The following is a 20,946-nucleotide window of genomic DNA, read 5'->3' on the forward strand; positions in this document are numbered from 1 at the left end:
AGGGGGCCTGAGCCTAAGTATGTTTCCAAAGCTCCCCAGAGATTCACATGTGTGGTTGGGAACCTGCCTGCTTCATGCCATTTCACGATTGTTGAGCAAACAAGGCAGGGATAAATAGACAAAAAGGATGGAGTCTGGGAGGACAGCCTACCCCAAAGTAGGGTGGTTTCAGCTCAGAGAAGCTGAGTAAAAAGGATTATGTGGCTTCCAGTGGTTTTCCTGCGGGTGGAACCAGTGGGAAAGCTCCGAGGGACTTCTCTCTGTGGCCAGCACCACAGAAGCCTTCACTCCTAGGCCAGGGTTGGGAGGAGCCGCTGGAATTTTACTCTGAAGATCTCAGGCCTGCCTTCGGGGGGAGGACAGCTTTGTAACCAGGGCTTTGGGGCCATTCAGGACTCACGTCCCATGCTTGGGACCTAGTTTGTGCTTAGTTCTGATTGTGTCTCCGTCTGCTCTACCAGAATAGACTATCTGCAATATAGTATTTCCAGGCTGATTTTCTTTTTTTGTCCTAAGTCTCGGAGAATGTTTAGGGTGCCTGTGTTAATGGTCATCAAGGACAGTTTGGAAGTGGGAAAGACCAAACTCGAACTTAACCTGTGGCCTTGTCACTGTAGCCGCTGTTAGGAGTTTGGTTTGTTTTCTCTAAGTTGTCTGTTCGTTTAGTACCCAGGGCCCAGAGCTTTCCCTTGAACGGCCATGGTGGGAAGAGGTCAGCACTTCCTGTGATTTCTTCCTTCCTCCCTCGCTGGGGGTGGCGGGGTGTGCAGCCCCCAGAGGCGCCGGGAGCCCACGAGGGAACTGTCTGCTTTGCCTGATTGAGAGGGATGATTAAGGTGGCCGTGGAGGGGGGGCGCTGCTGGTGCTGAGATGGGGAAGCGTGGACGGGAAGTGGTCAGCAGGCAGGTGGACTTCAGAGCTGGACAGGGGAACCAAGGACCAGGAGCACTGCGTGTACTTCAGAGCCTACCAGAGAGGGGCAGACCTGCCTCTCTGGGCCTCAGTTTCCCCATCTATGATGTGCATGAGAGAGTAGGCCTTCCCTATGCCTAACTGCTGTCTTCCATTCTTGGGGAAGAGCAGTGGTCAAGTTGGCAGCTGCTTTGTTTGCTGAATGTGTCTTTTCCCTTTGGTGATGCTGAGCCCACAATGAGATGTTGGTGAGGTGGGTGGCGGCCTGTTCTTACCACACCGTTGACTGCCTTTCTCTTCAGAAGTCCCCAGAAGAGGACACAGGCCAATTCCGTAGGAAATGTGTTTGCCTGAGGTTCACCAGCTCACTCTGGTTCAGCCCAGAGAGTGGGTCTAGGTGGTGGGTCAGCTGGTTCAGTTCACGGAGACCCGTGACCTGTCAGTGTCTGGTCATTTCCCTCCGGGGCCCTCGGCATTGGCGCCTCATGGGGACAGGCAAAGGGGTTAGGTGGTCTCCCCCCGCTGGGGGCGGGTTCCTGATTCTCTGCCCACCAGTGTTACGCACGCCTGGCCGGTTACTGAGCCAACCCCAGTGAGAAGATGTCCGCTTTCCCACAAGACTGCCTATCCCGGGAGGAGGGCAGGCCCTGCTCTGTGCTGCGTCCTGCCCGGGGCCTGGTGGTGGCGGGTGGCATGGGACAGACTCGTCACTTTGAGGTTTGCATCTGTGTGCTGCATCACACTACCCGCTGGTGGATGTATAAGGAATCTTTTTGATAGAAATTTAAAAGCTATTATGAAGGGGTTTTTTGTTGTTTGTTTTTTTTTTTTCAAATTGGAAGAAGGAAGTCCATTTAAAATTTGGAAAGGAGAAAGTTGTCTTCTTTAAGAGACAAAACTCATTCTGTAACCCCCGGCTTCTGAATCGAGCTCTCAGAAATGAGATTTCTAAAAAAAACTGCCCTGTGAGGCTCACGGAAATATGATTTAAATCGGTTGGGCTAAGGTTGCTGTCCTTCCGGGGAGGTCGTGTGGAAATACGGTTTTGCTGCTGTTGTCCTTGAAGACGAGAGAGTGCACTACCTTGTTGATTGGTCGTCTTTTGAGCACTGAGTCACTTCAGAGGGAAATTTCCAGGCAAATGAGTATCACCCCTTTGAGGGCCAAAGCCTGTCCTCACTTGCAGGTTTTGTTGTCCGCTTGTCCCATTAGTTCCCCAGGGACAGAGCCGGCTGGGCTGAAGGTGGCGAGGAGGGCTGCTGGCGGGCAAGCTTGCTCACTGATGGGTCCTGAGGTCAGGCCTCCCCTCGCCCTCGAGTGCCTGGAGGAAGAGTCCCTGTTCTCTGCCACAGGCATGCAGGGCCCATCCCTGAGTGGCCCGCGTGCTCTCTTCTGGCCTCACCTCTCCCTGCTCTCCTCTCTCCACTTGCCATGCTGGGGACGGAGCCGTTCATTTTGCTCAGAGTGCACTCTGCCTGCCGCTCGCCACCTTGACCGCCACCCCCTTGCCGGTTCTACACCTGGGCTTCCATTGTAGGGTACAGGCTGTGTTTCCCAGCTCCCCATGGGGCGTGTCACGTGAGCTGTCTGCAGACTGGGTTCTGTCCGATCAGTCCGCATCCCCCAGCACTCCGCTGCTGCCTGGCTGGGAGCTGGGGCTGAGGACACCCTTGCTGCACAAGTTGTGGGGCTCATGGCTTCTTGTTCTTCCCTCCCTTCCCTTTGCCCCTGGTGATCGGAGGGAGACCTGCTCAGGGCCATGCATGGCGTGGGGTAGAGGTGAGAGGGTTAGGAGAGGGGAACAGGGATGGGGGGGTGGGGGTGCATGGATCTCTGGGCAGTGCAGGGGAGAGTGCAGGTCAGAAAGGGTATGGACAGCTAGGACAGGCCACCAAGGGCCATTTGCGGCCTTCCAGGTGTGGAAGCTGCAGAGCCTGGGAGAGACCGCTGCTGGGCTAGCTGCTGGTGCCTGCCCTTCAGCTTTCCTCTGTCAGTACTTGGAGAATCGTCATCATTCTCTTTCAGCTACATGGTATTCCTTTTTTTTTTTTTTTTTTTTGGAGGAACAAAAGGGGTTTCTCTTGTTTTATTTTGTTTTCAGTCCCGTCCCCTATGCAGAGTCATTCAGGTTGTTGGCGGCATCATGTGACTGCGTCCAGGAACCTTACTGTACATCGTTTCCCACACGTGCAGGTGGGCCTGAGGGTCGCGTCCCTGGGGGCACAGGCTGGGGCAGAGGGTAACACGTCTGTGGCCTTGATAGGTTTTTGCCGACTTGCCCTCTGCAGGGGTGGTCCCATTTTGTATTTCATCAGCAAGTACGAGTGCCCGTTTCCCCACAGCCTTGCCAAGAGAAGGTGTAGTCAGATGTTTGGATTTTTGCCAACCTGACAGGTGTCAAAAGTATCTCCATATAGTTTATTTTTATTTTTGTTTTTTTGTTTTGTTTTGAAGATTTTATTTATTTATTCAACAGAGATAGAGACAGCCAGCGAGAGAGGGAACACAAGCAGGGGAGTGGGAGAGGAAGAAGCAGGCTCACAGCGGAAGAGCCTGATGTGGGGCTTGATCCCATAACGCCGGGATCACACCCTGAGCCAGAGGCAGACGCTTAACCGCTGTGCCACCCAGGCGCCCCATGTATTGTTTTGTTTTACTGGCTGCTTGAAGTTTATTTTCCACTTGGCGCAAGGCACAGGGTTACAGGGTGTCAGGAAGGCTTGCGTGTGGCTTGGATAGTAGAGTGGGCTTCTCTCCACTTCCTTTTTGGTGTTTTGCTATTTTGATATAAAAGAACCCAACTGCTTCTGCTCAATGTAGTTTTAATTTGCATTTTTCTGAAGTGTGAGCCGATCATGTCATGTGTTTAAGGACGGCTTATATTTTTGTGTGGACGCTTCTTTTCCCATTTTGAGGGGGGATTATGGCTTGTTTATTTCTCAGTTTCTGTGAGCTCTTTAGTCTGTTGTGTTGTGAGTTGTAAAGATTTCTCAGGCTAGGAATTATTTCGATCTAGCCAGATTCTCTACGTATCTCCCTCCCAACGCCATCTCCTGCGTTTAAAGATTCAGACTGTGGCTTGGGACAGAGTCTGGTCTCTGTTGGGACAGAACAACCTTGGCTTCCTTCCAGGATTTTAAGTAAATTGACCACAGACACGTTTTCAGCATGAACATACAGTAGTGTGGAAGCAGTTCAAGTCTGTATGGGGCCGAGCCACTTGATGCCGTGGAAACAACCAGCCCCTCACGTGTCTGGCCTGACAGAGCAAAGGCTTACGTCTCCTCATGCTGTGTGTCCGGTGTGCGTGGTCGTCGTCGTCACCCAGGGGCCCAGGCCACTGGAGGCACCGTTTGTGGTGGTGGTAGTGGTGTTAACGGCTTTATTGATACATCACTTACATACCGTGTGCAATCCGCGCAATAAAGTTCACTCGTTCGAAATAACAGGTCAGCCGTTTTTTGTATATTCACAGTCGTGCAACCGTCAGCATAATCGTATTTTATTTCCTCACTCCCCGAGACACCTCCTACCCGTTGAGCAGTCATCCCCTCTCCCATCTTCCGTCAGCCTCTGGCCGCTGTCAGCCTCCTTTCTGTCTCTGTGGGTTTGCCCGTTCTGGACATTTCATATAAATGGAATTCTACAGTATGTGACCTTTTGTGGCTGGCTCCTTTCATTCAGCGTGTTTTCAGAGTTCTTCGTGTTGTAGCACGTATCTGTACTTCATTCCTTTTAAGGCTGAGTAATATTCCATTTTATGGCTACACCGCATTTTATTTACCCATCGTCTGTTGACGGACAGAGCTGTTTCCACTTTTTGGCTGCCGTAAGCAATGCTGCCGTGAACGTTGGTGCACAGGTCTGTGCGTGGCCACGTTTTCCTTTTCTCTCGTGTACCAGGCCTCCGCCATCACCCCCATTTGGGAAGGGAGTTTGGAGAATCACACACTGGCTTTTAAAGCGCTTGACAGAAAAACGCCACACGTCACTTGTAGCACATTTTATTGGCCGATGCCATGACTGACCTTAGAGGGGGTGGGAAAATGCAGAAGGGCTTCACCTGGAAATACTTGGCGCGTCGCACTCAGTCCTACAGAAAGGAGCCATGGGCATTCGTGGGACCCAGGAGAGCGAGTCCGTGGGGACAGGTCAGGCGGGAGCTCCAGGGTAGAAATTACCTGGAACTTCGGGTCAGCCTTGAGAGCTGGTCAGTGAGAAGACCTCCGACCCTCCCAGGAGCAGCCTAGGAGTCAGCGTGCGATGCTGGTGCGGGAGAGGAGAAAGGCAGCCTCCCCGGAGTAACCTCCAGTCGGCCCAGCTTTAGGCCTGGGTTCGTCCCGAGTGTTCACAGGTGTTGTGGCTCGGTGGAGGGGACGCAGACCTCACCCCAGCTCACGCTCCCTTCTCACCTGTAAAAGGGCTCCCCTGCAGAATTCTGGCACACAGTAGGCACGGAGTAAGTTAGAGCTGCAGCCGAGCCTGCGGTCGCCGAGTGGCCGTCCCCTGGCCGTCCCCAGGCCTCTGGTTCATGGTTTTCCTTGCGAGGCATAAATGTGCTGAAGGACTGCCCTGTTCTCACGGCCTGCTTATCCCCAGGGTGGCCGAAGGAGGAGGAGGTTGGTGGTATTGACGTGGCCGATGACTGTTCCACAGCGAGTAAACAGTTCTTTCTCAGCCTGTGGCGCAGCACATTTCTCAACTGGAGTGTGTTCTGGGCCCAGCAGACACGGGGCAGATTGGTGTGCGCCCTCGGCCCTCCGTGCTGGAAGCGCACCCATTTATTATTTTTCTAAACAAATCAGGACAATGGCAATGTAAGCATTGTTTGAACAAAAGTGTTTGGCTAATGGAGATAAAACCAAAAGGAAAATAACAACTTTAATTTCTTTTTGGCTTTTGTGTTTTGACATTTGGCAGCATACTTTAATCTTTGAAGAATTGAAAACGTGACATGGTTTGCAGACTGCTGTTTGTTTTTGCTTGTTCAATTTAGTGTGAAATTGACTCAAAAATCCCCCCCCCCCAACTTGGTCCTGTTTTACTCTTCCTCTGGGTTGGGGGCAGGTGGGCCTGCTGAGCATGTGGGCAAGCGTGGAAACCAGTAGAAGCAAAAGCTTTCACCTCAGTTCTCACAGCCTATGTCTTGTGGTATCTTGCGGGCTGCTAGTCCCATTTTCCAGAGAAAACCGAGAGTCAGTGAGGGGACCAAACAGTGGTGGGGAGAGCAGCCATTTTTCCACTCTGCCGAGCCGTTATTTCCAAACTACAACATCGACAGGTCGTGTTTTATATTCTGTCAGAACATCTGGAGGTTTGGCGGGTGTGGGGGGGGTACGGAGAGGAGCACAAGATGGGGGGGATGCGTGTGAGCAGGTGGGGCTGGACTCGGTGCCCTGTGGACTCGTTCATTCCTGTAGCAGATGTGTGCCAGGCGCCGTGCCAGGCCCTGTGAGGCGGGCAGCAGTGTGGAGACAGTCGGGGCCTGTGTCCCCCGAGAGCTGCAGCCCAGAGGTCGTGGGAGGAAGGAGGGAGAAGTGGAGGGAGAGCCGGAAGCCCGGGCGGGCAGCAGGTGGCGGACCCTCCGGCAGAGGTTCCCTGGTGGAAAGGGGAATTGGGGGCGATGGACTGTTTGGCCCTGGGACTGGGGAGGAGGTAGCAGGTGCCCCAGAGGTTTGGGCCATGATGCGGCAGGTGTGGGAAGTTCCGTGTGGCCTCCCTCGCCAGGGTGTCTGAGCCACTCGTTGCTGTCATTAGGAGAAGGCCTGGTTCTCCCGGTCGCCCACCGCTGCTCGCGGCACCCGAAAGCATGCTTCTTGCCACATCCTCCGGACTCTTCTCTGTCCCTGTTGGTGAGCATCATTCCCTGAAGCTCTCCTCCCCCGCGCTCGGGGGTGCTCCTGTGTCTCCTCCCCCCTGCCCCCCGCACTTGCTGGACTTCGCCCAGTGACTGGTAGCCTCCTTCTGAGTTACGTCCCATTCCCTGGTCTCCCCTGTTCCCCCCAGGTCCTCTCACGTGCCCCTTCCAGAGGAACATGCAGACCCCAGTACCCTCTCCCCAGCCCTCCGTGCCGGCTGCCACTCGGCCTTCTTCATGCTTCATGCCTGTTTGCCAGCACCTCCAGCTACATTTGGTTGTTTGAAATAAAACTACCGGTTCTGCCTCTTTCCTTCTCCTGAAACCTGTATACCTTCCCACCTTTGTATTCTATTAAGGGTGCCTCTGTCTTCCTGGCTACTCCCACCCCCACCTGTCGCAGCCCGCACTGACATGTGGCCGTCAGGGCTTGATTCTCCTGTGCTGTGTTTCTGTCTGAGGTCTCCTGCCCTGTCGTTCCCTGCTGCACCCACATTCAGGCCCCAGTTCCCCTCATCGCCTCCCTTGGGGGTTCTAAGTGGTCTTCTGTCTCTGTCACCCTCCCTTGTCCCCACCCTGGCCCTCTCACCCTGTGCTGCTTCGTTAGGATTCCAGAAATACTCCTCTGACAGCGTCATTCCTCTGCTCCCAAACAAAACAAAAGCCAGCTTCCGTAGCTTCGCTCCAGCAGTATTTCCTAAAATAATTTTAAGTGGTGCGCAGTTGAACGTTACTCATTTTAATAGTTACCTTAGAAATGCCTTACTACTGTGGCAGTGGAGAAAGTTCAACATTGAGTTACCATGCGAACCAGCAAGTCCACTCCTCAGCGTATGCCCAGGAGAGCTGACACATACGTCCGCGCACACTTGGACACAGATGTTCATAGCAACACTATTCATAGTAGCCAGAAAGGGGGGAAAACAACCCAGACGTCCTCCAACAAAGTAGATAAATAAAACGTATATCCATACAGTGGAAAATTATTCAGCTGTAAAAAGGAATGAAGTACTGATATGTGATGCGACACGGATGAACCTTTAAAATATGTAAGGTGGAAGAACAAGACACAGGACAGAGGTTGGATGGTTTCCATGCATATGAAATGTCTGGAATGGGCAAAGCCCTAGAGACAGAACGTCTTAGAGGCCAGGGGAAGGGGCCGTGGCTAGTGACTGCTAACAGGTACAGGGTTCCTTCTGGGGGTGTTAACCATGTTCTGGAATTAGCGGTGGTGGTAGTTCAGCTCTGTGAATATACCCAGTTGTAAGTGTGAACTGAACACTAGAAGATGGTGAATCTTATGCTCTATGAATTGTCTCTCGAAAACGAAACAAGCAAAAAGGTACTCGCCCTTCCAAAACGCCATAGCAGTGATCCCTGATTTCATTATATGTTATTCAAGTGGGTATTTGAGTTTAAAAGTAAATGGATTTTTAAAGTTTATTTTTTATTTATTTTTTAATTTTTAAAAGATTTTTATTTATTTGTCAGGGAAAGAGCACAAGCAGAGGGAGAAGTAGGCTCAGCCCCCTCTGAGCAGGGAGCCCAGTGTGGTGCTCGATCCCAGGATCCTGGGGTCACGATCTGAGCCAAAGGCAGATGCTTAACCGACTGAGCCACCCAGGCCTCCCAAAAGTAAATGAATTTAAAGAAAAATGGTAAATGGACAATAGTACCACGCACGTATAGTGGAAGTTAAATGAGACAGTTCTTTTTTTTTTTTTAAAGATTTTATTTATTTTTTTGACAGAGATAGAAACAGCCAGCGAGAGAGGGAACACGAGCAGGGGGAGTGGGAGAGGAAGAAGCAGGCTCATAGCGGAAGAGCCTGATGTGGGGCTCGATCCCATAACGCCGGGATCACGCCCTGAGCCGAAGGCAGGCGCTTAACCTCTGTGCCACCCAGGTGCCCCAAATGAGACAGTTCCTAAGACCATCCCTTGCACACAGTAAGTGCTCTGTGTTAGCCATTATTATTATTATTATTATTATTATTATTATTATTATTAGGGGGATATGGCAAAATCTTGAAAGTGAATAACCACAGTTGGCAAATCCAGATTTCGTAGTGTGCTGAATGAGGCCTTGCAGCCTCTGCCATCCCGCCCGCCCCCCACGGACTCCGCACTCCCACACACCCCGCTGTCTCTCCGCTCCGCCTGAACAGCCTTCTCCCTCCGTACCCTTGCTCGTGCCTCTCATTCTTCAGCAGCATCGCCTCAGATACACCTGACAGATCCCACAGCCCGTCCTGACCTGGTTGGAGCACCCAGTGTGCAGTCCGCCTTTGCTCTACCCCCAGCCCGGACCAGAAACCGTGTCTTGTGCTTCCCTAACAACCCGCCCCCCTCCCCTGGCCCGTGGGCATCGTTCTTTACACACTGAGTGTGTGAAGAGTACTTGTTGAACCTGGTATCTGCTCAACCGTGACTATGTCTGCTCTGTAATGATAAAATGAGATTGTAAATTTGGGCAGCAAAAATATTTTTAAGATCTGCAGAGAACTTTTGCGCACCCTGTGAGTGAGCGGAGCCGTTCTACTCTCAGGAACATACTCTGGAACAGCTCTGCACATGTGCGCCAGGAGACACACAGACCAGACTTCAGACGTCTTCATGATGGCAGGAATTTGGAAGTAGTTCAGATGTCCATTGACGGGAAAGCGAGTGGGTACATTGTTACATAGGAACATGGAATGGGTGGACCGCAGCTCGCCATACAGAGCAATGCGGATGAGTGGCAGTACTGAATGACAAAAGCAACTTGTGGAAGACTGTATATTATTTGCTTTTAGAGCAGTTGTGGTAAAATGATCTTTTTTAAAAAACGAGGGACTGAAGAACCCAGAACCCGAGCTGTGTGCCTGAGGTGGAGGAAGTAGGGAGGGGAGGGACCCCTGTGGGTGGGCATTGCGGTCATGCCCTAGGCCTTGAGGAGAATGGGGGGGGGGGGGTCACAGGGGCTCCTTTGGTTTGTGCCTCACATGTGCTTTGCACTTAATTCTTTCATGTGCATCCAATAGTACATAATAAAAATCTAAGCAAACAAGAGGAACAGCAAGAGGACATCAGGGCTGGCTCAAGCTTTTTCTGGGGCTAACTCTGACATTTAAGAGTTAGAAGGAACATTTCCTCCTAATATATCCAGTCAGTATTGCAGAGTAAATAAAACACTGGGAATGTCTCCAGCAGAGGAGGAAGGAGGGAAATAATATTTTTATTCTGTACCAAAAAAGGAAGTTTACCTTTCAGCATTGAGACCCAGTCTTCTCTGAGTGGTATTTCAGATAATGACCGCAATTTCAAAGGAATAATGCCGACTTCTTAGGTTTCAAGTTGATGTGACTCATTTAGTAGGAGACATGGTTATAGCCACGGAGACATCATTTCTTAAGGATGTGAGTTCTGAAGAACACATTTTTAAATTTGAATTGTATTTTATTTATTTATTATTATTTATTATCTTTTAAGTAGGCTCCACGGTGTGGAGCCCAGCTCAGGGCTTGAACTCACAACCCCGAGATTAAGACCAGCACTGAGATCAAAGAGTCAAACTCAACCGACTGAGCCACCCAGGTACCCCTAAAGCACATTTAAAAAAATAGTTTTGGAGTTTCTGTGGTATTTCCTGGACTGATTTCGTTGTATTGCGAGCCTGTGGAACCTTACACATTTCAAGGGGAAGCCTTTTTTGAAGAGCATTAAGACCCCTTTCCTTGGTTGGTCATGCTGGTAGGAGCTGGGAAGGCCAGGGACTGACCCTGGTACAGCGTTAAACTGCTCTGGGCCTCTGGCCTCGGTGTCTGCATGTAGGTGAGTCCTGAGGCCCTTCCAGCTCCAGCACCTTTGCCCCTGCTCGCTGGCGTGGTGAGCTGGCTGGGAAGAGGACCTCCAGCTGAACGGGGGTTAGGAAAAGAGCTTTTTTTCTGCCGTCTTCTGGCCTCTTCAACATGTAGGAAGAGGTGCCCTGCTAGACTTGCAGCTTCAGCGGGGACAAATTCATCGCTGTCATGACTTGGGGCGCTGGATTGTCTGAAGCCAGAAGGAATCCCAGAATGGGCCCAGATGCCACAGGTCTGGGATCAAATCCTGGTGCTAACCCTGCTGGCACTGTATCTTGGGCCAGTTCCCGAGCCTCTCTGTGCCTCAGCTTCCTCCTCTGTAAAATGAGGGTGATGATAATCGCTCCCTCTAGGGCCGTTATGAAGATTTCATGAGGACACGTGTCTGGTCTTAGAACATGCGCGGCATATGGTCAGGCCTCAGTATTTGCTGGCTTCTCTTAAAGAGCCTCTTTTCTGTTGCTATTCTGAGGCTATTCTATGACAGTTACTAGTCGGAGACCTTTCTTGGAAATGCCAGCCACAAAGGGGATGAGCTGGAACGGTGACTGTGTTTAACAGGTTGTCTGTGTGGTCAGGAAAGAGGTAATTATGGACCTGCCTACCCTGGTGGACTGTAGCCACCCAGCACACTTTTCACCAAGAGGCTTCTGTGGGCTTTCCTCTCCTGCTTTGGAAGTCCTTTTTGAGTTATCCTTAGGGACATGCCAAGTAACATCCTTATAGACGTCCTCCCCTCAGTGCTGCCAGGGAGAGGAAGGAGATACTTGGACACCGATTATTCGCCAGTGTCTCCCTAGGCAGCCGCTCACTGCAGCTGACAGGTGAGCTCATGGACCGGCCTCGGGTCTCCCAGCCGGAAAAGGAAGGATGTAGATCCGTATGGTCGGAATAAGAAGCCCCTGTGGGGTCCGGGCTCAGGTGACTCTCCGCTCTCGTGGGGTGAGCATCCATGAAGCTCCAGCATGGCAGTCCCTGTCCCCAGGCGGTTTATCGGTGGGCAGTCAGTAAGTGGAGGAGGGCAGCTGTCTTGAACTCCTGTGATAGTGAGCAGAAAGGGAAACGGGACCTGGGAGAATGGCCCCCGGAGTGTTGTTAACTCTGGTGGTCTCTGAATAGACACGACCAGGGATAATTTTTAAAGTTTTCTTATTGGTTGCCCCTGTGTTTACCCAGTGCTCGCTGCGTGCCAGGCTGTGTTCTAGGCACAGAGGAGAGCGAGGTGAAGATAGGCAGGACCCTCCTCTCACAGAGGCCAGGGGGGCACAAGAGATAAGCAGGTGCACAAACAAGAAAATGCCCGGTAGAGAGTGGGGCCCTGCTGAGAATCGAAGCTGGTGACGTGACAGGGCGACTGGTGGTTCTGGGGAAGCGATGTGTAAAGTGGGCTCTGAGTGAGAGAGCCCGTCCAGTGACGGTCACGGGAAGAATGCAGGCAGAAGAGGCAGCAGGTGGGTAGAGTGTGTGGCAGGGGCTGGTTTGTGGCACAGAGGTTTCTCTGAAGTGACAGGGAGCAGATTGTCCCCATAATGAGGACAATGATTGGAGAAGAGGGTACAGCACGCAGTGGCACAGAAAGAGTTAACCTTTGAGTCTCATCCTTCCCCAGAGTAGCCAGGTCCAAGTTTAGGATAATTTGGCTTCTCCTTTTTCTCCTTTTGCAGAGGTGAGCCTGTCCTCTGGTCTCTGAGGCTCTGGCCTGACCCCCTGGCTGCTTGGGGTGGGGGTGGGGCCCCAGGCCCAGCCTTGACGGTCTGCCCACGTCTGCCATCACTCCCTGACGTCTGTGGAAGTAACTCCCCCAGCTGCCCACAGAAATCTGCCTCCTTCCTTCCTAGCCATGGCGAGGGGAGTCCGGTAGGCCTCCCAGAGCAGCCGGTGGAAGGGTAGAGGTGAGCAAACCAGTCATTTTCCTCCTGGCTTTGCTTTTGTACTGATGAGGGTGGAAATACCTGTTCCATTTCCCTCAAGGCTCCTCTTGGCAAGCATCTTGAGCTCCTTTTGAGAAAAGCGTTAGGTCACTGCTTTGCCTGAAACCAAGTCTGTGGGGTCCTGGCCGAGGGGACCTCTAGCCCACCGTCGCTTTGCCTCTGCTCTCTCGCTGGCTCCTCAGGAGATGGCGGCAGCCCAGGACTTAGTGCCATCACGGTGACCAGCCAGGGCTAAATTAAGCCCGAAATCATGGGAATTCTAAATTTTCCCATGCAGCTCTGCATTTTTTTCAAATGTCTCAAGCTGGAAAATTGTACTGGTCAAAGTGTGATCCACAGCTGGGCCTGCCCCATGGTGTGGGGTGGGTGTGGATAGCCGTCAGAAGCCCCCGTTCTGCGGTTCGCAGTCCCTGGGTGGCATTTCGGTCTGTTATTAGTGGATATTTCTAGTAGCAGAGTCACGGCGTGTTAGAAATAGAGACTCTCTAGCCCAGGGGTCACATAAAAGCTGCCTTCCTGGGAAGAGGGAAGGGTTCTGAGGGCTATGCTTCACACTTCAAAAGGCCCATGGGAAGCCCTGCTGTTTTTGCCCGCCAATGAGCCCCCCATAGACCAAGAGAGACATCTGCCACGAGGCTTGTGGCCAGAATTCTAGCCCGGCAGTCAGTGACCTATGACTGGGGCTGGCCAGAGCTTGGGCTCCCCATGACACTATGGCAGGGCATTGAGCCATTTGTCAGAAGGAGGGTCTTGGGAATTGAAGGGTTTAGGGAGAGCATCTGGTCTGCCCCATCATTTTAGAAGCGAGGAGCCTGGTCACTGGCTTGCTTGGTGCCTCAGAGTGGTCACAGCTCTGGACCTATGTCCCTCGTTTCCTATCTCCTGATTCTGTGTGTCTACAACACCACATTGTTTGCTTTCTGGCGTGATTTTTTTAAGAACACTGTCCATGATTGGTCATTTGCAAAACTACTTTGAAGAATAGAAGAGAGGTGGGGAGCAATAAAGAATTCTTTTTCCCTATATGTGATATTTATGCATCACCTTGGTCCAGCCGTCAAGGTGTCTGATCCTGGACCTTGCAAGAGAGGCACAGCTCGACACACCCTGTCCCTAAATCAGGGAGTGAAACTAAGTGGCTGTGTCAGATGGCCAGCGTGCAGCCAGAATGACCAGAACAGGTCTCCTGACGCTGGTTCCCATGATGCATACCTATGTGTGTGTATGTATACATGTATATTTATATTTATTAAAAGGCTTTGCTTTTCTGAGAGAGAGAGAGAGAGAAAAAGTGTGTGTGTATACGCTAGTGCACAGCGGGGTGTGGGTGGGGGAGAGGGACAAGCAAACTCTGCGCTGAGCGTGGAGCCCAACACGGGGTTTGATCCCATGACCCCAAGATGATAACCTGAGCCAAGAGTTGGACGCTCAACCGATTGAGCCACCCAGGCGCCCCCCTGGTTCACATGATCTTTAAACATTTCAACGCCTATGTAATCTGCACCCACAGGCTGCTCTTCTCGGAGACTCCGTGCTCGGGGCACGTTGGTGTAAAGAAAGGTGAAATTCCTCGTGTTCTCGCTACTTCTCCTTTTGGAACAATTCAGAACACATAAAGTCGCAGGAGGGTGTCTCACTTGTTCTAGTGACTGTCGGATCCTGGCAGAGGCCGCGGAGCAGGCTCTTTGCTCTTTGTGGGGGGCCCTCCTGCCTCGTGGGCCACCTGGAACTGCCCAGCATGGGGGCGGGAGTGTATAACCTCCACCTGGTGGTAGGTTAACAGACACCTCCTCGGGGTTTTCCTCCCCAAGAAGGGAGCGAGGAGAGGTGCGTGGGCAGTTTAACTTGACCTGCTTTATCGTTTGGAAGTCAAGTCTAAAATGTTTGTTTTTCCTCCGAATCCTTTTAAGTATATATATGAATTCAGTGGATTTTTTTTTAAGTCCCACTTTTTGGATGGTGATATAAAATTTGATTTCTGCATTCAGTTAGTGAAGAGAACATTCTTTTTTTTTTTTTTTTTTTTTTTTTGGCAGAGTGTCACCGTTTTTCTGGTGAATGTGAAGGGTGGTTTTTTTGTTTTTGTTTTTGTTTTGTTTCTTCCTTTTCGTTTTTCCCCTCTGCATGAGCAGTGGCTGTTAGGCTCTGAGTTACTGCTAGCTTGGCTGAAGCAGACTCATAATAGTGCTTTCTCTTTTGGTCTGAAATGATTACTGTGGAGAAGAATGTGGCACTGTCCATATTGTCCTAACTGGACCGTTGTCTTCTGGGAAGCCAGCTCAGTTTGGTCATGTGAGCTGTGGTCTCAGCCACCCCCTGACTAGGGCTCCTTGTGATGGTCGTGGTACCCTTTTCCCCAGTAGGAAGATGGAGATGTTTCCTCACTCATGGATTGCACGCAGAGGAGAACGAAAGCCAGCTAATCAAGGCTTGCAAAGTGTTTCACAAACTTAGTGTTTATGTGTGTCATGCGGTGACACCATGGCACTCGCTTCAGAATACCCGGATGTCACCACAGGAGCTTGGTCAGAGCGTCGCGTCCCCTCAGCGCTGCCCCCCAGGGGCCATGTGTTGGGAGTTTGAGCAGTCTCCCCAGGAGCTTCTGGTAGGTAGCAGGCAGTGGGCCACACTGGCGGGACGCCGCAAGAGAGGGGGCAGCACCCCTTCCCACAGCTCTCCCTGTCATCTGCCCGGAGGAAAATGGAGTACATATGAAGTCATGAGAGGCCACCAGGCACAGATAGTGTGAGCTGTCATCTGGGGTGATGATTTCCTGATCGGTTCACTCAGTGACATTTATTGATTTTGACAGGACTGTCACAGTCAATATTGGTTGACCCGTGACTGGTTTTGGGGAGTCGGGAGAGGTAGTTGTTGCTCTTGCCTCATAGCTGGTCTTGACCCCTGACGAGGGTCCCGGATCCCTGAAAAGGCACTGCCAAAACCTCCTCGGGGCTGTGGCGGAGACGGCAGCGGACAGGGTGAGTATCCTGCCTCGCGTCACAGAAGCACAGGGGCCGAGAGACCTGCGGGCTTTGAGCAGGGACCCACCTGGGCTGCCCTGAATGCCGGAGAGGGCCTCCTCGTTCTGTCATGATTGGGAACTCTATTCGGAAGGAATTTCCCCACCCAGTCCACAAACTACTGGAGCACATTTGGATGGAATTCTTCTTGCCTCCAGGGGCACCACTCTGGCCTTGGAAGTTTTTGTTTGTTTGTCTAGTTTTGTTCTCTTGGCTCTTTCATTCAGCCTATTTCCAGTCTCCAGTGTCTTTTGAATTCTGGTTGTGTTTTCAAACGTGCCAGAAGGTTTTCTTCCCCGGCTTGCCCCCTGCAGAGGTGATGATCCAGCTCCCGATTTATGGTCACCATCCTAAGCCGCTCTGAAAAACAGTGATGGGCAGACGTTGGCTGGGATGTCTGCATTTTGAGGAGTGACCAGCCTCCCTGGGAAGGACGCAGCTCCTGGGTCAGCCTGAGGCGACAGGCCAGGTGTGAGCGAGGAGAGTCTGGTTGGTATCATTCTGCTTCCGCCTGAGGCCTGCTCGGAGGCTCAGGGTGTCCCCCTGGCCGTACTCTGGTGTTGGGCTGCTCTCAGGCTCCTGGCACGGGACACATTGCTGTAGGTCACGGACGACCACGTTGGCTCTGGCTGCGGAGATGTGCAGAAACGGCTTCAGGTGCAAGCGGACCCAGAGGTTCCAGCCATGTGCTGTCTCGCTCCTTCTCCTTCCCTGGCTCGTTGCTTTCTTCGGCGTCGCCTGTAGACTTAGGGAGTCCCTGGGCCTCTGGTGGCTTCTGGCAGCTCGCCCAGTCCTGATCTAGCCACCCGGGGTGGGGGGGTGCTGTGGTACTCTGATTGGGCCTGCGCCTGGCCGCCTCCCCCATGGAAGACCAAGGATCTTTCTGAGACAAGGGGATATGGATGTTGCAAAGGCAGAGAGAGAGGATTAAAGAACCTTTTCTAGTACTGGGCCTGACTGTAGAAAAGTGAGTGGTTTCCTTCCATACGGGAGAGAGACTGTGGCCTTTGATGCGGAGTCTCTGGAGCCCCCGAGGGCCTTTAGGAAGGCCTGACAGAAATGCGCATTGCCCGTGGGGAGACTTCTCCAGGCCAGCTGAGATGTTCAGTTTCTTCGCAGTTTCTTGGATTTTATCAGCTCAGTGAGGTTACTAGTGGTCGTCGCGTTTATCAGAAGCCTCGATTCCTAATAAAATGAACGATTACTACAGTTTTGAAACAGGCCATTCAGGGCTGAGGCTGGGGGGGGGGCAGGTGGGGGCCCCTGGTCATTCCATCCAGGGAAGTAAATGGATTTCCTGCAGCTCCTGTGCAGAAGAATGTGTTTGCTTTGAATAGAAATCCCAACCTGTCTCCATTCAGAAAATATTTAAAGTTGTAATGGAATTGTACAAACGTTATCACTTGTAATGAAATAGTTCTGAGTAATTTCTGATGATAGAATTCAGGTGTTAATGTTTTAATTTTTTTAATTTCTTATTAGAGCACGGGTGGGGGGTGTGTGGAGAGGGAGAGAGAATCTCAAGCAGGCTCCACGTCCAGCACAGAGCCCGTGTGGGGCTTGATGGCACGACCCTGAAATCATGACCTGAGCTGAAATCCAGAGTTGGACGCTTAACCAACTGAGCCACTGAGGTGCCCCTAGAACTCCATTTCTGAAGGCATTTCCAGTTACTGATGCTCTGATGGCTTTTGTCCTTAGTTGTCAGTATGTCATTTATGAAAATGAGCCCCAGCCCTTCTTCTTTTTTTTTTTTTTTTTTTTTTTTTTGCTATCTTGGTCTTAAACCTTTAACAAAGTGTATTTTCTCCCCTCATTTTGGCAGCCCCCACTACCCCCCTTCCTCCTACCTCCCCCTTATCTGAGCAGAAGCTCCTTCGTAAATGGTTGAATGTTTGGGAGCTGATCACAGCTTCCCAGGCTTGAGTGAAGAGCCCAGGAGGTAACACATGGTCCTGTGCTGGTTCATTCAGGCTCAGCAAGCTGGCAAGGGAAGAAAACTGGCAGATTGAGAGGGCGAGTTCGGAAGGCGGAGCATGCACACAGTTCCGAAAAGCAAGACCAAAACAAAACTTAGGTTCTGGAAATAGCACAGGGCGTATACTTGAGCATGGAGTGTGTTCAGGCCTGGCTTTTGGGAGCGAGTGTCAGATGTTTGCTGGGAGAGGAGAGGTTTAGGTGTTGACAGCCCAATCCTGAGGTTGAGGGGGAGAAGTTTTAAAACGGGAAGAGCGAGGTCTGAGGTCCACGTGGACAAGTGCAACGCAGCTGCCTGGGAGAGCCTCGTGCACGCACAGCCGGGCCTGTGGTCCTGCCGCCCACTCTCGTGTCCCCGGCTTCTCCCACGGCCGGAATTGGAAATGTCAGTCTCCAGAGTCCCCAGTGAGGTGCATCACCCAGTTGGCCTTGAAAATGGTTTCGTGGAGGCGCCTTTGGTGTCCTTTCTCCTATCGGGAATTTCTTCTCCCCAGATCTCCCCATTCTCCCGTGTGCCCATCCTGAAAGCCGCTCTCGTCTATAGCTTTAAGAAAATGGCAGGCAGCCATTCAAATTCTATAGGCTTTATATATTTTTCTGACTGTAAGCAATGTTTTATTACCTCTTTCCTTCTTCTTAAAGCCTAAATATTTCAAAGAGACTGCTAACCGATGTCTTTGCAAGTTGAGCCTCTTAGAGAAAACCCCTGCCTTGGTCTGTGCCCCGGTTTCTCAGTTGTTTGGAGTTCCTTTCTCAGCCTCTGTCTGGCAGGGCAGAGGGCACTCCGGGACTTGATCAGAGGAATTGGTGCCTTTTCTTTGCCAAAAGGCCCAGGAGGCTTGGTGGATGCCCTGGCTGGGCCTCATGGCCTCTCCCTGACCTCTGCCAAGGAGAACACTGGGTCCAAGGTGGCTGGACTAGAAGAAAGGCAACAGAGCCTGGGGCATCGTTTCTCCCTCAGGAAATCGTTTTCGTTTTTTTCATTCTATTTCCAACTGTTGGAGGCCTTTTCACCAGGAGGACCATTTGCTGTCATGCTTTTCGTTAGAGCTGCTTCCTGACCTGGAGGAGGGTGGCCGGGGACCTTTCAGCGGTGGATCCCAGCCCCTCCTGCTCCTCAGAGGGTGGGCCGGTCGTACCTGCTGGGCACCAGCTGGAGTGACAAGTGGAAGTGCCCGGCGGCCCCTGGCACGTCGTAGGGCCCCCGGGCATTAAGTACACCTGAATGTGACTCCCGATTCGGATGAGTATTTGCACTTCAGGCCAGGCGATGTTCATTAAAAACCAAAAGTGTTCTCTTTCTGCTGCCGGCCGCAAATGTCGCTGTGAATGAAAAACCGAACGAAATCAAATGTGCAGGTCACCGTGAAAATTTTTATCCCTGGTCCTTTGACAGGCTTTAGAGGATTTCTGAGAGCTGGCCAGATCCGTGGAGAGGCGCAGCATGCCTGCCTTCTGCTGAAGCCCTGTTCTGTGGCTTCAGATGGAGACAGAATTCTTGGCATATTTGAGGCTGGAGAGAAGGCCTTGTCAGCCATAGAAGATGTATTGATTGTCACCAGGATGAAATTTTATGAGCTGTCGCTTATTTGTACGGTCATATGTGATAAGTGATCACTGCGTTTCCTGCGGCTCTTCCTCTCCCCCCCTTCCTGACCACTTTTGTTTACTTATTTTTTTGATATTCCTTTTTTTTTTTTTTAAGATTTTATTTATTTATTCAACAGAGATAGAGACAGCCAGCGAGAGAGGAAACACAAGCAGGGGGAGTGGGAGAGAAAGAAGCAGGCTCATAGCGGAGGAGCCTGATGTGGGGCTCGATCCCATAACGCCGGGATCACGCCCTGAGCCGAAGGCAGACGCTTAACCGCTGTGCCACCCAGGCGCCCCTATTTTTTTGATATTCCTGTTGCGGGTCTGAGGCTTCAGATGAGGAAGGAGGGGGCCATGCATTGTTTCTCTGGCAGAAGTAACACAGCAGCTTGGTGGAGAGGAGGGCCACTGCAAGAGGAGGGAGGAGGTGGCAGCAGCACCGGCACACCCCCCCCCCCCCCAGCTGCACAGGGCTGCTTTGGAGGAGTCATGACCTTAGTCAGCTTGACCTCATGATTTGAGGTCCTCAGGTTCCTCATCTCTACCTTAACCTGGAGGGTTTTCATGAGCATTAAGTGAGGTAGAGCCTGGCCCAAGGCTGCCTGGGCTCCTCCACAGCCAGAAGAGCCCAGAATCCATGAGAGACTATGGACTCTGGGAAACAAACTGAGGGCTTCAGAGGGGAAGGGGGTGGGGGACTGGGATAGACAGGTGATGGGTATTAAGGAGGGCACGTATTGCATGGTGCACTGGGTGTTACACGCAAATAATGAATCATGGAACACTACATCAAAAACTAGGAATGTACTGTATGGTGACTAACATAACATAATACAAAATTATTATTAAAAAAAAAAAAAGAGCCCAGAATCAGCCCAGCAGCAGGGAATGGGGGATGGGCAAGGGGCGGGCACTTGCTTCGTGTCCAGAGTCTAGCTGTGCTGCTCTGTCTTGGGCAATCCCTGAGTCTTCTGGACCTCAGTTTCCCATTTCTATAGATGAGGAATAATCTGCGTTACCACTTCCTCCCACCCCTCGGGTCTGCTCAGCTTTGAAGACATAGTGGGAGTTACTTCTGGCAGAAGCTCCTTCCTGTGCCTGCCTTTGCAGCCTCCGACAGCCAGCGGAGGTGGTTGTCATGGCTTTGCGTCCTCAGATCCCCTGCGCTCGCCTCTATCCCCTGCTGGACTGTGGCCTTCCTGAGGACAGGGACACTGTTTTTATTCTGTTTCGTAAATTTATCCAACAGCATTTATACCCATGTCAGGTGCAGTGCTGGGTGCTGGGTAGTCACTGGTGAACAAGACCAAACTCATGGACCCAAACCGACCGTCAGAGGTGTGGACCTCACTCAAGCTCAGTAAATGTTTCTTCTCTGGAGAGAGGGGATTTGGGTTTGTGGCGGAGGGCTTAATGTGTAACCCTGGCCTCAGTTTTTTCCCCAGCCGGGTGCTGGAGACTTTGAAAGCCCTGGCCTTGGCTGTGCTCTGCAAGAGTAGTCGGAAACCTTTAGAGATCCAAAGTCAGGAGAAAGTGTTCACAGAAAATGTCCTGGGCAGGTAGAAGCACAGTGGACCCAAGCCAAACGCTGAACAATTTTAAAGGCATAGAGAAGGCATTTCAGGGGCACCCGGCTGGCTCAGTCGGAAGAATATGTGACTCTTGATCTCAGGGTTGTGAGTTCGAGCCCCACGTTTGGTGTAGAGATTAGTTAAGGGGGGGGCATAGATAGGCATTTTTTGGATAAGATACACCTGAAATGAGAGGCTTTCTTGCTCCTGCAGACAATTTAAAGTTTGTCAGGACCGA

The 20,946-nt window shown here is 51.7% G+C and overlaps 1 protein-coding gene across 9 annotated transcripts in view; it reads left to right on the plus strand.

Moving 5' to 3' along the window:
* EPN2 (epsin 2) overlaps nt 1–20,946 on the plus strand; it is a 91,043-nt gene that overhangs the window by 13,521 nt on the left and 56,576 nt on the right. Inside the window, exon 1 of one of the 9 annotated variants that reach the window (XM_057311270.1) lies at nt 14,675–15,149. The exons of 6 other annotated variants lie outside the window; for them this stretch is intronic. The gene's annotated coding sequence lies outside the window, so the exon portion shown is untranslated. Of the gene's footprint in view, nt 1–14,674; nt 15,526–20,946 lie in introns of those variants that run through there. 2 more of the 9 variants (XM_057311273.1, XM_057311272.1) reach the window with 2 other exon arrangements.

The sequence above is a fragment of the Ursus arctos genome, unplaced genomic scaffold (assembly GCF_023065955.2).
Source record: "Ursus arctos isolate Adak ecotype North America unplaced genomic scaffold, UrsArc2.0 scaffold_14, whole genome shotgun sequence".
NCBI lineage: Eukaryota > Metazoa > Chordata > Mammalia > Carnivora > Ursidae > Ursus > Ursus arctos.